Genomic DNA, 15,786 nt, shown 5'->3' with positions numbered 1-15,786 from the left:
GATTTCTTTGATTAATTGTTCAAGTGTCTAGACATAGATTCTTTTGCCAACTTGGATATTGAATTAGTTGAAGTATATTATGAGAAGAATTCAAATAGGCATAGAGAGAATATTAATGACAACTGATTGAAAACTCCTAGGTTGACCATTGCAAGGTGGCCTAATACAATTCATAGGAGTGATTTCATAGAGGAGGTGAATGATCTAATCACTCTCCTAAGTAGGGTTAAAATTTTACCCACTTAAAATACATTTTATGTATGGATGTATCAATAGATTCATGTCATAAGACAGAATAATAAAAAAATATTTTGGGGCAAGTGAATTAGCGATGCACTTTATGATGAACTCACCAAGGTTCCTACTACCTTGAAGTTTTATATGACTTCATTTATGGTATATGCAGTAGCAACTATGAGGAATTTTCTAGGTTTGTCTACGGAAGGTGATAGAATATTTGTCCCTATTTTGAAATAGTATCCATAATTGACTTTGAAGCAAAGTCAATATCATTTTGGAAGAATCAATGATGAATTCTTTGGTCATTTCTTTTGTTTGTTTGATAAGAGTCTTTAAGATAAAAGAGTTTCAGATCAAGCTTGGGAAGTGACAAACAAGTATGGATGCATGTTCCCCCAATTTCCTACCTTTACTTGTATAAGAGTTAGTTGTTTTGATGACCAACCATTCATGCTTCCCAGGTACCCATCTGACAAAATTGTCTTGATGGAATCAAAATGACAAATGGTTTATGTTCATGAGAGGTAGTAAAGTTCACATAGGTCAGGTTTCAAATTCTCTTTATCCATTGGTAGATATTCAATTAATTCAATTTTTAAGGCTACAACCATGGATGAGGAAATGATAAGATTTACAATGAGGTTCTTCAAAGCCCAATAATATTTTGATTATAGGAGTATGAAGAACAAATTGAAAAGGTTTTATACTCATGTCCATAGAGTTGAAGATGTATGGGAAGATCATAGAACATAAAAAGAGATTAGGAAACTTGATTATTGTTGTCTTACCAAAGACCACTTAATCAATTTCAATTTGGCTGATATACCAGAAGACTTTGAAGATGATGGTAATGTTCTTGAACTTGTTTATGAAGTTAATAAAATTGAAAATTATCCTCTTCCTTTGATATAATGATCACAAAAGGAAGTTGTGTATAAAAGCTCATTTTCAAAAGATCCTTGCAAACACAAATGTGTGGCTTGCTTCAAATGGCATTCAACGTAAAGGTTTTACTATAGGTTCAGAAGAAGATATTGCTGAGCCAATTAGGAAGAAGTCAGAATTGAGAACAAGGAACAAACAATATCCCAATGCCTCAACTATTTCTCCTAGATTCAAGTTCATAGTGGATAAAGGTAAAGGTAAGGAGCAAGCTGAAACATCTGCTCCTAGTACACAAGAAAAAAAGGAATTGGAAGTTCTACGTGAACACCTAGACTATGAACCTCCAGATTTAGATGTTGAAGATCAAATAAAAAATCATCCTATAGAAGAAGAACATATTGAAGAATTGGAAGAAGAATTTGATGAAGAAACATTTCTAGAGACTTCTAAGGATGGAGCACCAAAGGAGATTTTAGAACAGGTTTCTCAAGCACCTGATCTGGTAACTGTCATTTCATCTTCACAAGTTTCTATTCCTATCTCTGTACCTTTTGGATCAATAGTTTCATATGTACCCACAACTCCTATTGTTGAGTCAATAGTTGTTGGAGTCACTCCTGGAAATTCCATTCATGTACCTACCAATGAGTCTGCATTAGAAACTCCCCAAGATAACATTGTTAATGTTTTCTCATTTCTACCAGAAGTAACATCCAATATGTTAGATGATTTTGACAAATTCCTAGTAGAAACATGTTCTAATCCTAATGAGCCATCTATTGAAAACTCTCCAGTTGTGGTTGTTACTACCTCTACTTCACCCTTAATGGCTACTGTTTCTCAACGTTAGCAAGTTGCTTCTCAAACATTGGTTCCTAATTTTGAGAATGTTTTGTACTTCCTCCATGGTTACTTTCAAATACCCCCAAAAGAAAGAAACAAGTAATTTTTCTTCTGATGAATTTGATTTTGGCCAATTAGTGCCCATGAAGCCGAAGATTACCAAGAAGGCCAAAACCATCTCAAGGGTAAGAATTAACTATGCTAGGAATAAGTATGTTGATATTGTAGAACCTCCCCCGAATAAGAATGCGAATGAAGTTCAAGCAGAAGATTATATTGTGAAACTAATAGGTCTTGGTAAAAAAACTCATGATGGTACCAAACAAGATGCACAAGAGACTTTGCAATCCCTCATTGTCAAATATGCTGAGGAAAATATTAAGAAAGATAAACTCAAGGCTCAATTGGAGTTGCTTACCAGTGTTTTAGTCAAAATTACTAAGTCCACTGAGATAGTTGAGCCAGTGCCTTAATCAATTGATGATACAACCATTAGACAAGCTAAAAGACTTACCTCAAGGGGTATTGCAGTGGGGGAATGGATGTATAGGATGTAATTTCAAGGAGCACATCTTTTGACGTCCACAACCAAGTTGATTGGTAGCATTCAAAGTGTTGAATTTGAATTTGATGCAATGTTGGAAACATTAACATAGGGAATAGAAACACATGAGAAGAATTTTGAAGCTTGGCTCAAATTGAGAGATTTTTCTTTAGATGTTCTTGTTGACAATAATATTGTTCCTTCAAGGAAATTCTATGTGCAACATATAGAACTTCTAAAACAAAGAATGGAGGTTTTAGAAGAATTGGTTGAAGATATCAAGAAGGCTAGGAAAACTAGTGAAAGTCCTATCAAAGAAATACTAGCCAAGGTCACAAAATTTTCTTGTGAAATGTCTAATGAAGAGAAAAAACTGCAACCCCTAGATTCATGCATTTAGGCTTTCAGTTTGTTCATTCAAGTTGAAGTTGAGCGAGATGATTTCTCAATAGTCTCACTTGATAAGTTGATAGAAATTCAAATTATTGTTTTGGATGATCTATAATTTCTTTTAAAGATATCTAAGAAGGAATGCACCCTACTAGAAAATTCACTCACCATAATTTAGGTTATCTTCGCCTATGCAGATGTACTAGATGATGTTGAGATTCAAATTTCTCTATAGAAGTATGAAGAGATTTTGAAGAAAGATGGACTTGCCGAGACACAAAATGGAGCCCCAATTACTTAATTATTTTATGTATTCATAAGATAGTGTCATTTTGTAATTTCAATCAAACATCTTCAAGTGTCATTTTAGATAATAGTTTTGCATTTAGGAGTGCATATGTCCTAATTCAAATCGAATTATTTCTTTGACTTAGTTGTAACTTTCCTATTTTTCCTCATTTCACCTCACCTATATATATGAGGTCGCTCATTGTAATTAGTATCTTGATTATTTATGCAACAAAACTCTACCAAAGTTAAAAGCAAAGTGAGACTTTGTGCTCATATTGTGAATTTACAAACTTAATCAAAGAGAAGGCAAGGTTGGCTTTCAAACTTTGTGTTGGAATCAATCTTGTGTATGATATAGATGTTCTTATGTCATTTATATTATACATTCTTAGAAAATTTAAGCTGAGCATTGTTATTTGTGCGGAACATTGAAGAGTAGTTTGAGTTCGTATGAGTAGACTTTATGTTACTTTGAGAATTCGAAAGTAGGAGCTTGGTGTGGGTGATAGTTTGAAGACTTTGAGCTTTTGCTTATTATCTACATTGTTTATTTATAATTTGTATATGAATAGTAGATTGAAGACTTTGTGCTTTAGTTGTTATTTTGAAAAATTGTTAGAAAAGAGTCATTTGTAAAAGGTTGATAGGATAATATTTAAAAGAAGGCTTTGAGGTTCATTGTTACTTTCTTGTCCTATTAGTTATTTTTCAGAAAAGTGAAGCAATGGGAGGCTTTGTACTCTTCTAAAAAATTTGCTTCTTAATTAACATAGATTTTAGTATTATTGCAAGTGAGAATTATTTTTAATCTTAAAGAAGGAAATCCATTTGGATAGAGATTTGGGAAAACACTTGTTCTAAAAAAAGAGAACTAGTTATTTTATCATCCTGAAATTAGTGTAAAGTTAGCAGGTAGATTAATAGTAGATATAAATTGTAGTAGAAAGGGGGAGCTTTCCCTTATAAATAGGTGAGAACATATCTTGCCTTCTAAGAGGTATTGTCTCACACACTGTGGTGAAAATCCACATTTTGTAGGCCTCCCAAAGTTTACAAAATTTTCACCCAATAGATAGACACCAATAAATAAATATATTTAAAAATAAAACAAAAGGCCTTTATTAATTATTTCCCATAGTTAAACTATGTTATTTTAAATGACTACTAGACTATGGTCTACTTCTCGTGGAACCTTTTATGATTTCTTGCTAAGAAAGTCACCCATGTTGAATACTCCACTTTTTAAAAAGTACTAATCACTCGTTCAACTCTAATTCCAATCCAAACATAAATTAAAAAGCCTCCTAATTTAGTAGCACAAAAAAACTCCCAATTCAACATGGATATAGCTAAGTAACTCCAAGTTTAGCACAAACATTGTTAATACTCCAAATCAATACAAACACTATGAAAAAACTTCAATTTTATCCATATTCCAAACAAAACCTTGAAATATTATAAAAATACTATGACTAAACTCCAAAGCCAACTCAAATACTATGAAAAACTCAAAATTCAGTCTAAATATTAATAAAAAATCCCAAATTTATTTTCTCTTGTATTCATTAATGCACATAACAAAAAAACCTTTGCAACTCTTCATACAAAGTTGACTTTCCAACAAGCCTTAACTTGCAAACCAAAGAGCCATGATATGCAACCTCAATAGGAAATAAGCCTAAACTTGCAAGAATGGAATCCATCTCTAAATATAATCATGCAAGATGAAGATACTATCCAAAGTCATGCTTTCCAAAGACACTTGACCTATCCTACCACAAGACTTTCTACTTAACAAAACATGATATTTTGATACATAAAATATTTGTACTCTTTCAACCAAAGGTAAATACATTAATATTTCAACCTTATAAGTTTCCATTTACAAAATTAAATACGACTCTCAAGCTGTAAGCTCTAAAATCCAAAATTCTTTGTGCAAGAAAAATATTTGAAAAAAACAATACAATATTCTTCAAATTAGAACTACTCTCATCTTCAAAATTCCTTTGAATTTTTCTTCTTTGAGTATCAAATACTATAAAAATGTGTTTACAATAAAGTTCATTTTAACAATCAAATGAAAGAAGTGAAAAATCATGCAACTTCGAGTGCCTCTACGCAATGTGATTATGGTTTTGTCTCACCGTGGTCACTAGAATGTGAACATGGATTCAAAATTAAGTTAAAAAATATGAAAATACATGTTAAAAATAAAAAATGAATTTTAATGTTCATCTCAAGATTGAGCATAATGATTCTTTTAAATAATAAACAAGAAAAAAGTTATCAAATATCATTGTTGCAAGTGGATTTTATTAATGGATGGGGATGAGATGTGGTTGCTAGAAATCTATGCAATGTATACCTATGAGAGATGATTACCTGTTTTGTACAAAAATATGTGTTAATTTATATATTTTATGGTAGGAAGGATGAATGGCTAAAATTCAAGGACAAGATCTATAGTTAGGATTCTATGAGATCTCTTTCCTAGGATCTAGAAGAAAATGGAAGGTTCAAATTTAATTTATTTAAGTTGAATGAATAGGCTTGCATTTACTGAAAATACATTTGTTCCAAACATAAAAGTTAAAATTAAAATTGGGAAGGAAATGTACTCTTTTTAGGAGGAGGGAATAAAGGTAAATTAAATAATAAAGTATTGTTTAATTATGTCGATGACATTCCCTATGTGAAATAGACCAGTCAACTTTACAAATCGAGTGTTCCTAGAATATAAGAGATGTGCAAGACGATTGAAAACTTGCCAACCGTTGGATTTCGTAGTCACCATTGTTAATTCTCACCATTCATTCATCTATTTTGGTTTGTTTCCCAATGCTCTTTTTCCTCCTGCTATTTTTTCAATGATAGATAGGCAAAGATTGGTGTGAAAGTATCCATTGTTTCTATTGAAATCCATCCTATGACTGATAAGTGGTCTTCATATTATCCACGTACATGAGAGATTAAGTAAAAATATACTCTTTAAAATTGGCTTTGATTTAGACTTTTTTAATCCAACTTTAACCAAAGAACCCAACTCTCTTATCCACACAATTTAGTTAGTATATGATTTAAAAAATAATTTTTCCATATTATCAAATATTATTTAAAGAGATTTAAAAAATTATCTTAAGAAGATTTATTTTCTCAAAATATTTCGTGTTGTATTTTATTATTTTTAATATCAATTATTTTATTATATATTTAATTTATATAAAATTTATATTATAATCATATTATTATTTTATATTTAAATATCTTTTTTACTTTTTATATTCATTAAATATATAATATTTATATATTTTACATAACATATTATTTAAATTAACGTTAAATAATACAAGATAAAATTCAATTGTTTATGTAATATCCAAGTGAATAATTCAAACTATTGAAGGATACAAATCAATAAAATAAAATTTGATTATTCCTAGATTTAGGGTTTTTTGAGTTTATATGGCAAGTTTTAAGCTTCACCAATAAATAACTAGAGCCTTCCCTAAAGTGAGGCTCCCTTCATACATAGACTGGAGACTCTCAAACATATGGATCAACATCACTTAGGGATCTCACTAATATATTTTGATTGTTTAAGATGAAATTATTAATAAGCATTTTTATATCTATTATTTTAATTAATCTCCGTTCTTGCTCTTTATCTCCTTACCTCTCCCTACATCCCTCTCTCTTCCATCTCTATCTTTCCAACTATATATATCTCTCAATCTCTCTCTTTTTTACCCCATCTCTCTCTCCCTCTCTCTCTCTCTCTCTCTCTCTCTCTCTCTCTCTCTCCCTCACTCCCTATCACTCCCCCCCTCTATATTTATATCTTATCTCTAGTTACCGCTTATTCGCACTCTCTCCTATTCCATATCTCCGTCTTTCTATTTATTTGTCACTCCTTTCTCTATCTCTTTCTATCAATATCTCTCTACCTCTCTCTCCCTCTCTCTCTCTCTCTCCACATCCCTATATCTCCCTATCTCTCTCCATATCCCTCTCTATCTTTCTACATATCACTCTCTCTCCCGTAACTCCTCTCTTACTCTATATCTCTATCTCCCTATAACTCCTTTCTCTCTCTTTCTATCAATATCGTTTACTACCTCTATCTTCCTATATCTCTAATCTCTTTCCTTATCCCTCTCCATTTTAAAAATATCACTTTCTATCTATATCTCTCCCTTTCCTCTACCTCTCTAGATATATTGAGCTATCTTTTGCTCTTTCCCCATTTTCTTCTTGCTCTCCCTCTCTACCTATCTCTATCCCTCTCACCACTCTTATCTCCCCATCTCCCTCCTCTCTCTATCTATCTTCCTCTCTCCCATATCCTTATATCTCTTACTCATTTGCTCCCTCCCCTTCCCCCATCTATCTATTTATCTCTCCAACCATCCCTCCCTTCCTTTCTTTGTTTCGTCTCTCTATTTCTACTCCATCTCTATTTGTATATCTCTTATTTCTCTTTATCTATTTGTTTCTTTGTCTATCTCTCAGTCTCAGTGTCTCTCCCCCATCTCTCTATATCTCCCTATACCTATATCTTCACTTCTCTCTCTCTCTCTATGTATGTATGTATGTATTTATGTATGTATGTATTTATGTACCTAGGTACGTATGTACGTATGTAATATACATGTATGTGTATATGTATGTATACATACAAACACACACACACACATACATACATACATACATACATACATACATACATACATACATACATACATACATACATATATGTGTATTTGTGTGTGTATACATACACACACACATATACTATACATATATATGTATGTATACATACATACATACATATATGTATGTATACATACATACATCTATATATATCTATGTATGTATACATACATATACATACATACATACATACATACATATGTATATGTGTATGTATGTATGTATGTATACATATACATATATGTATATGTATACATACATACATACATACACATATACATATGTATGTATGTATGTATGTATGTATATGTATCTATGTATGTATACATACATATATGTATATGTATATATGTATATATATGTATACATACATATATATACATATGTATGTATACATATATATAAATATGTATATATAGGTATGTATACATATATATACATATATGTATGTATACACACACACACATATAAATATGTGTATGTGTGTGTGTGTGTGTGTGTGTGTGTATGTATACATATATATGTTGGCATGATTGGCATAACTGATGCAGTTGATGATTGTATCGGTAGAAGATTGATGATGACATGATCAGTTATTTGTGTTTTCATTGATGGAAACCTATGTCAATTAATGTTTGATGATGGATACCGATGAAATTTGATGTCTGACTTATTGGATAAGTAATTTGGTCTACCAGATTTAGAATTTGTAAGTATGATAGGGTTTACCGACAAGACTAAGACTTAGGACTTCAACCGGTAAAAGAAAAGATTTTGATGGAATCGATAAATCAGTGATGGTTGGAGACTTGTGGTTTGAGACATAAGATTTTATGATGGATTTTTGTATGTGACCGGAACCGCATCCTATGTTGATTACCATAAGGCATGTTTTGAATTTCTGATGGAGTTGTACTAGGGTTTTAGGACTGGTGATGAATTCACTCAACCGGTAATGATTTCTATTATGATAGTGATCGACGACGAGTCTACATGAAGTTGGTAACACGACACAACTCGTGTGAAAGATTTAATTATTTTTTTGGTGCGATTCAAGGAAGAATTTCTTGGGAATCAGAGAAACGCTTAGTAGAGTGTTTTGAGGATATAGATCGGATTTTCGTGATGGGTTATGAATAATAAACAGTTGATATTGCATTGTAATTTATTGTAATGATATTGATATTGATATGATATGATCTGTATGTTGGATATTGTTGGCATATGATGAACCAACATGATGATATGATGATAATGTATGTTGTCATTGATGTCAATAAGTGAAAGTGAACTAGTATGTAGATTAGAAGAAGACAGTGAACCGGTTTGAAGATATGTAGTGAACCGGTGTCGGGATTTCACTAAGTGTGACTACCGGTTGGTAGTCTTAGCTCTAGGGTTTCTGATTTGGCAACCCAGCTTGTGCGATGCAAATGAAGGAATTCTGTGATGAGTTAGCTAAGAGATGTGAATGAGATTGAGGTGCCATGTTAGCTTTGTGCACGTGAAGGATTTCTTTGAGGATCTTGCATGTGAAGATCGATTGCATTAAAAGTCTACCTTGAGAATGAACATTCTTCTTGGTGGTATGAGAAGAGAGTGTGATGGGTTATTCATTCTCATATGCAGTGAAGAATGACCGATGCCAATTGTCTTGTGATCTATTTAAGATTGTATTTCTCTATGCAAAGTGTTTAGATGGTCAGGATTGGACCGCTTGTATTGTAAACCTAAATGCTTAGGGTTTAGGGTTTATGCTACTGACCTAATTGTTGTCTATAAGGTCGATGATGTTTGTTATTGTTTGTTGTTGGCAAATGTTGTTTGTGTATTTGAGTGATGAGATACTTGCCATACCAGTAAGAGGAAAACTACAAAGTGTGATTGCAGAAGAGAGGAAATAAAAATGATCTGCCTTGGCATGTAGTGCTGTTATCAGATCAGAGTTTTACCTGTTGTCTTCTAACCATTTCAACAGTTGGAAAATTCCTTTACCGGGTAGCTTTAACAAGCTTATTGTAAATCCTTTAACCGAGAGACTCAAGATCATTGAGTTCTTCAAATCCTCTAGAGAGGTAACCTTTAACATGGTTTCAACCTTTAATAGGGTATATAGCCATCCCTTAATCGGGTGATCTTTAACAAGATCGGTTCCTAACAAAACCTTATTGTAAAATCTTTAACCAGACTAGGATCTTAACAAAGTGAGCTTCAAAAGAGTTCAAAACAAGCTTGTGGGTATTCATCCCCACCGCGGTTTTTCCCATTTGGGTTTCCACATGAAAAATCTATGTGTCATGAGTCATGCAATTTTCATGTGATGATTAAGTATTCTATGTTTTAGTGATTATGCATGCAGAGCTAATAGGTTATGGTATTACTGGTATACCACATGCATATGTTTATGGGTGAAGTTGTTATCAAGTATTGACTGTATTTCAAGTGATCAGACTTATCGGTTTATGTTGTCTGAAGTCTTACTGTGTTTAACCAGTATTGCCATGGTTAAGTTCAGTGATGAAGACAACCGATTGGTATTGTTTTAACTTGATAAGTTGTTGAGAAAGTTTTTGTTTGTACTGATTCACCCCCCCTCTCAGTACCGATTAGGGTATTTGCTATTCATCATTATTCATCACTTTATTGTAAATTCAAGATGTAATTAGGTTTTATAGCCGACTTAGTTGTTATGGCTATTTAGGGTGACACAATTGATTTTTCACGTGTCGGTGGCATTAGGAGAATGAGTTAAGCCATATCAAAGAAGATAGAGATTTTCCTAAGTGTTGCAAACTGTGAAGCATAACTGGATCCAATTTAGCAAGCTGAAAGTGCAAAGTAACAAATCATTTTTCACTGTTGTTCTCTAACAATTACAACAACATAAATCCCTTAACCAGGTAGGTCCTAACAGGCCTTTGTCATCTAAGTCCCCTAACATGGCAACTCACAAAAGAGTGTTTAAATCCTCTAACCAGGTTGATCCTAACAGATCTTTAAGCTCCTAGCTGGAGTGATAGGTAAATCCCTTAACTGAGTGACTCCTAATAGGGTTTGATCCTAACAGGGCGTACTTAGAAATAATACAAATTATTGTGGGTACCAATCCCCAGCATGGTTTTTCCCATTTGGGTTTCCACGTCAAAAATCTTGGTGTTCATGCGTGGATTGTCTTTTCATAGTGTTTATGTTTTCATGCATTATTTTTGATTACCGGTTATGATAAGTTTATTGTTGTTTATCAAAGATCTGTAAGTGGTTACCGGTAATGTTAATGAATTGATAGATGATGTATTCTAATTTGATAATAAGTCAGTATGAGTATGTGTTGATAAAATATCTAGTTGGTGAATATTTTGATTAATAAGAGTTGCATAAGTGGGTAACAAGTGAATGAGATCTGCTAAAGGGATAGATTCATGTATTAAATGATTTCAGATATGTTGTAAATGGTATTTTGATTTGAAGTTACTAATTTTCTTAATACTGATTCACCCCCCCTCTTAGTATTAACCGGATCCTCATAGGACTAACAATTGGTATCAAAGATGTGGTCCTTTGTGTGTAAAAAGATTAATCGCTTGAGGAAAAGATTTTGAGGAAGACAAGATGATGAAGAAAGATGGTTCAAAATTCAACAAGGATAACTATAATATCTGGAAAGATAGAATGAAGATATATCTCAAAGGTCTTGGTACTCAATACTCAAAACATGTTGAAAAAACATACATGGCTCCTACTACTATTCCCTTGACACCAGATGAACTTAAAGATCAACAGGAGAACATGCAAGCCCTTGCAGCTATTGTAATTACTTTATCTGATTCTGAATATATTGATGTTCAAGGATTAGAAACTGCACATATGAGGTTTGGGAAAAATTAGAAACAATTCATGGAGGAGATGAGCATGTACAAAGAGAAAAAGAGGAAAGCTTGAGAGGAAAATTTGATGATATGAAAATGCAAGAAGGAGAAAACATTGCACAGTATGCTCAGAGAATTAAAGAAGTTGTTTGCAGTATAAAAGGTGTTGGTGGTAAAATTGATGATGATGTGGTGGTAAGTAAAATTCTCAGAACTCTTCAACCTCAGTATGCTATTAGGGTATCAGAAATCCAAGAACTAAGATCCATTTCAAAGGATAAGGTAACTGTTGACTCTTTGATTGGTAAGCTTACGACCTTTGAGTTAAATAGTTTTGACAATAGTGTGTCAAAATCTACTGAATCTGCTTTTAAAGCTTCTGTTACTGGTTCATCTGCTAGAAAAGGAAAGAATGTGTGTCAAAGTCATGAGTGCAGATCTAGTCATGGAGGTAATAGGGAAAGTGAAGATAATGAAGATCAAGTAATGGAACTTGAAGCACTGCTAGCCAAGAGATTTCCAAGAGGCACTGGTAAGTATAAAGGAAAGCTACCTTTAAAGTATTTCTATTGTAGTAAGATTGGTCATATTCCTGCTAATTACCCTAACACTAATAAGAAAGATAAGTTCAAGAGATTTAGAGGGAAAGGCAGAAAACACTGTTATGTTGCAGTGGATGAAGGTGTGACCAATGAAGAATCTGAACATGAAGATGATAATGAAGAGATTGTGTTTGTAGCTGTAAAGGAGGAATTGTTTGATGAGAAGGGATTGGTTTCTCATGTAGAAAATAATAATGAATGGATTATAGACAATGGTTGTTCACACCATATGACCGAAGATAAGAGTAAGTTCCTAACTCTTTATGAATTTGATGGAGGTGTTGTTAGATTTGGAAATGACTCTCCCTGCATGGTGAAAGGTAAAGGTTCTATTTATTTGAATGGGAAGAATAATATTGATGATGTATTTTGGTTTGATGGTCTGAAGCATACTCTATTAAGTGCTGGAAAACTCAATGATAAAGGTTATTTGCTTGAGTTTAATGGTGGAATCTACAGAATTCTTGGAGGAAATGGTGAGCTGATTGCTACCATAAAACAAACAAGAGGTAACTTATTTCATTTAAATACTAATGTCAATAGTTATCTAGTTGAAAAGATGGAAGATAGCCAGTTATGGCACAAGAGATGTTGTCATATGAATTTTGATAACTTGGTGAAGGTAAGCAAGTCTAGTGTTGTGAGAGGATTACCATAAATTGTTAAACCAGATAATGTGATACTGTCAAATTGGTAAGATGACCTCTATTTCATTTAAGAGAAAGAAGTGTACATCTAAAAATGTTTTGGATTTTGTTCATACTGATCTCTATGGTCCTATAAGAACAAAAAGTTATTTTGGAGATAGATATTTCATGCTTTTTACTGATGACTATTCTAAGATGATATGTGTTACATTCCTAAAGGAGAAATCTGAAGCCTTTAGTAAATTTAAAGGATTTAAAGCTCTAGTTGAGAATGAGACCGGTAAAAACTTGAAATGATTAAGATCTGATTGAGGAGGAGAATTCACATCTGTTGAGTTTGTCAAGTATTGTGATGAACAAGGTATCAAGAGATAGATGTCTACTCCAAGGACACCACAACAAATTGGTGTAGCATAAATGATGAACATAACAATTGTTGATGCTGCTAGAACAATGTTATTACAAGGTAATATGCCTAAGATGTTTTAGAGAGAAGTGGTAAGTACTACATTCTACACATTAAACCGGATACTTGTAAAGAAAGACAACAATAAGACACCTTATGACCTATGGTATGGTAAAAATCCTCGTGTTCATTATTTTAAAATATTTGGAAGTCAATGTTTTATTAAAAAGGATAACTACACTGGAAAGTTTGATGCAAAATATGATGAATGAATATTTCTTGGTTATTCTTCTAAAAGAAAAACATATAAATGATATAATAAGAGAACTAAGAAAATAATTGAAAATGTTAATGTGAAGGTGGATGATTTGTCAAATAAATTTGAAGGATCAAGCAGGTCTAAACCTAAAAAAAATGATAATGAAGAAAGACTGGTGATCTTTGAACCATAAGCACAAAATAATGATCAACTGACAAATGTAGTACCGGTAAGCAAGGATAGTGAAGAAGAATGTAGTGAATCGACTGGTGAATCAGATGAGGAAGATGTAGAACTGACACAGACTATACCTAGATATGTGAGATTAAATCACTCTCGGGACCAGATAATTGGTGATAATAATGTAGGTGTGCAGACTAGGAGGAAGATTAGAGAAAGCTCTTGTTTGATCTCTACAATGGAACCCAAGACAGTTAAGGAAGTACTCAAAGATGATGACTGGGTGAAAGCAATGAATGAAGAATTAGATCAAATAGAGAAAAATCAGACATGGTCACTTGTTCCTAGACTGGAGGACAAGAATGTGATTGGAACCAAATGGGTCTTCAGGAATAAGTTAAATGAAGATGGGAAAGTGGTAAGAAATAAGGCAAGTTTAGTCTACAAAGGATATCCATAGGAAGAAGGTGAAGACTATGGTGAGACTTTTGCACTGGTTACAAGATTGGAAGGAGTAAGGATGCTGCTGGCATTTGCTGCATATAAGGGATTCAAAGTCTACCAAATGGATGTCAAGTCAACCTTTTTGAATGAAATTCTTGAAGAAGAAGTTTACATTGAACAACCAGATGGTTTTTCCTTGACCAATGATAAGTACATGGTATGTAAATTGCATAAATATTTGTATGGCCTAAAGTAGGCACCGAGAACATGGTATGAGAGACTACATGCATATTTGATCAAGATTAGATTCCATTGTACCAGTGAGGACAATAATATTGATCTAAAAACTAATGGAGACAAGATGCTAATAGCTGAAGTACTTACATAGATGACATAATTTTTGGTGGAGATGATAATATGAGTATGGACTTTGCTGATGAGATGAAAAAGGAATTTGAGATGTCTCTAATCGGTGAAATAAAGTTTTTTATTGGATTACAGATCCAACAACTGGATGGTGGTATTTTTATCTGTCAAAGCAAGTATATTAAAGAGGTGCTGAAGACTTTTGGCATGGAAGACTATAAACCGGTACGTACACCGATGGTAACAGGCTGCAAGTTGACAAAGCAAGATGATTCACCTAATGTTAGTGAAAAATAATACAGGTCTATGATTGGTAAACTACATTATGTTGTACATAGCAGACTAGACATTGCTCATGTTGTTGGGTTAGTTGCAAGATTCCAAAAAGAGCCCAAAGAAAGTCACATGGTGGCTGTTAAGAGGATTTTCTGATATCTTAAAGGAACATTAGACTATGGATTATGGTATCCCTGCAAAGGAAATTTCACTTTAGAAAAGCACAATTGATGGAGTTTTCTACTTGGAGGAAGACTTGTAGCATGGAAAAGCAAGAAACAAACTTGTGTTTCTCAATCTATAGCTGAAGCTAAGTATGTTGCTGCATCGATGAAGTGCATGCAGGCCATATGGATGAGACATGTGATAGAAGGATTTAAGATAGATATGTCTAAACCATTGACTATCTATCGTGACAATACAAGTGCAATAAATATTTCCAAGAATCCTGTACTTCAAGCAAGAACCAAGCATATAGAGTTGAAGTGTCATTTCTTAAGGGAAAGAGTTCAGTTCAGGAGAAGCAGGTAAAGATGGAGTATGTGAAGAGTAAATATTTGTTAGCTGATATCTTTACTAAACCATTGCCAAGAATACTTTTGAGTTTCTTAGAAGTAAATTAGGGGTTAGACCCCTACACCGAAAGAACTAAGATGTTGGAGTTGCATCAATTCTGTGGATTTCATGTTTATTCTTCACTAAGGATTGATGAAGATGTGAGTTACTCCGTAGGGGGGGCGGCTCTAATGTAGTATGATATGATTTACAGTTCTGATCAAATTGAAGTCAAGTAATAAATTTTTAACTTTGGCATTACTGTCAAAGGGGGAGAAG

The sequence above is a fragment of the Cryptomeria japonica genome, chromosome 5 (assembly GCF_030272615.1).
Source record: "Cryptomeria japonica chromosome 5, Sugi_1.0, whole genome shotgun sequence".
Taxonomy (NCBI): Eukaryota; Viridiplantae; Streptophyta; class Pinopsida; order Cupressales; family Cupressaceae; genus Cryptomeria; species Cryptomeria japonica.
This window is presented reverse-complemented; position numbering follows the sequence as displayed.